Source organism: Triticum aestivum, chromosome 7B (genome assembly GCF_018294505.1).
Source record: "Triticum aestivum cultivar Chinese Spring chromosome 7B, IWGSC CS RefSeq v2.1, whole genome shotgun sequence".
Taxonomy (NCBI): domain Eukaryota; kingdom Viridiplantae; phylum Streptophyta; class Magnoliopsida; order Poales; family Poaceae; genus Triticum; species Triticum aestivum.
In genome coordinates this window covers 304,012,485-304,014,689 of record NC_057813.1, presented here as the reverse complement: position 1 = coordinate 304,014,689, position 2,205 = coordinate 304,012,485, and positions in this window count along the sequence as shown.

Sequence of the window (2,205 nt, the reverse complement as noted above, 5' to 3'; positions counted from 1 at the left end):
GTTAGAGCGCCTGCAACCCAACTGCGCAAATATCGTCCCTGTAAAAGCTTTTTTTTTTTAGGCGGCTAACTGCCACACATGTGGCATATGGGCAGTAATACGCGCCAGCGCACCGGCCTAAATTTGGGCCGGTCGCACCAGCAGCGTACGTTCTAGCGTTTCTTAGCCGTGCGATCTCCTTCCTCCTTTCCTGTTTTTCTTCTTCTCTGAGAAAGCAACCACCATCACGCCGCCAGGGATTAGCACGCGGCCCGATCTTAAAGCACCACCCTCGTCGCCGGTCGCCGCCATCGCCACCGGTCGCCGCCTCGTTTCCTGTATTTCTCATCGGCTTCACGAATGCAGCAAACGTGTCCCCACCCCCTCCCCCCGTGGTTACAACTCCCCATGATGACGGCGCAGCTCCGGCGACCACGGTCGACGGTCACAGCACTTCCAACAACGAGCTCGCAAAAAATTGTACTTCCCTCGGGTTGCCGGTTGCGGCAAAAAAGGCGGTCGTCGTAGCAAAAAAAAAATCCAGTTTCAACACTAAAAAAAAAGCTTGCTGGTGCCGACACTCCTTCGCCATCATAGCAAAAATGCTCACCGGTTGTAGCTTTTGTGGTTGCCGCTTGCAGCAAAAACAAAAACGACACGATTATAGCAAAAAAAAGACGATGGTGATCACATCAACATGTGGTGGTAGTCAAAAATGTCGCCGGAGGAAGCAAAATATTGTGTCGTTTCCAGCAAAAAAGAACATTGTCGCCCGTCATCAGAGTTACATCATCTTCATGAATGGTTTAGGAAAAAACATGTGTCGCCAGTAGTAGCAAATGAAGTCGTCGGTGGTAGCAAAACCAAATGCTGCTTCCAGCAAACAAAAATCAACAACGAACTTCAGTGATTGGTTCCAGCAAAAAAAATGTTTGGTTGTAGCATCTGTGGGCACGGGATGTAGCACATCCATCAGCTAATTCCAGCAAACCAGGGCACGGTTCCAGCAAAAAACAAAGAAGTTCAACAAAAATCGAATGGGGATGGAAGCAAAAAAGAAAGGGCTTGTAGCAAAACAAATGAGTGGATCCAGCAAACAAAAAACCTGGTTCCAGCACAGACTCACCGCTGCCGTGGCCGATTGCAGCTTGTCCATGGCGACAACAAACCTAGCTGCGGTGGCCATGGAGAGGGCGTGCAATCAGCTGTCGCGGACAAGGAGACGAGCGCGTCCATGGCTGTAGGTGACGGACAAAGGAGACGAGCGCCCCATGGTTGCGGGCGGCGGACAACGAGACGAGCGCCCCCATGGCTACGGGCGGCCATGGATAGTGGTGCATCCAGCAGACCAAGGGCGACAAGCGGGGATGAAGACGCAGCTAAACGAATAGATAAGGAAGAGATGTAGCGGGTTGTGGGTCGCGGGCAGTGCCTGGGCCCCCAATATCCACGCGTTTAATCCTCGTGTGCGATGGTGTGGCTAAACCAGGGGCTTCGATGGCCAATAGATCGAGCGGTCTATGCGCAACCGGCCGAAGCTTCGGTCGGTCCGCCGGTATACAACGTTTCCCTACTAGCAATCCGCCCACACATCGTGTATGGAGTAAGCAGGAGGCAGCCACACGGGTTGTGTGTGGGTGAACATTAGAATTGTCCACACGTGTGGGCAAAGCTACTTCGTGCCACGCGTCCAACAAAGTACTACTCATCTCCACTCCCTCGCGTGTGGCATGAAGCAAAAAATGCTCACACATCCTGGCGCAGCTACGTTAGGTACTCCCGCGGGATGACGATTTAGTTGCCATCCGGGATGGTAGATGTAGTTATCCGGGGATGGCAAATGTAGTTGTAAAAGCATGGCAACTCTATCTGTTTTGGTTAACTATAGTTGCCGTGTCTAATTTATGGTTTGCCACGTGTAATCAAACCATAGTTGTCGTGTGTGATTAACTATTTGTCACATATGGTCAAACAGTAGTTGCCATGTGTGTTTACCTAGTTGTCACGTGTGGTCCAACCATAATTGTCATGTATGGTTAATCACAGTTGCCATGTGTGTTTATCTGTTTACCACGTACACACAACTGCAGTTGCCGTCTTGCAACAAATCATAGTTGCCATGTGTGTTTACCTAGTTGCCACGTACGCGTACTGCATTTGCCATCCAACAACGTACGGGTGTCGTGTGGGCGAAATTAGTTCGCCCACACGCACGTGGACTAGGTG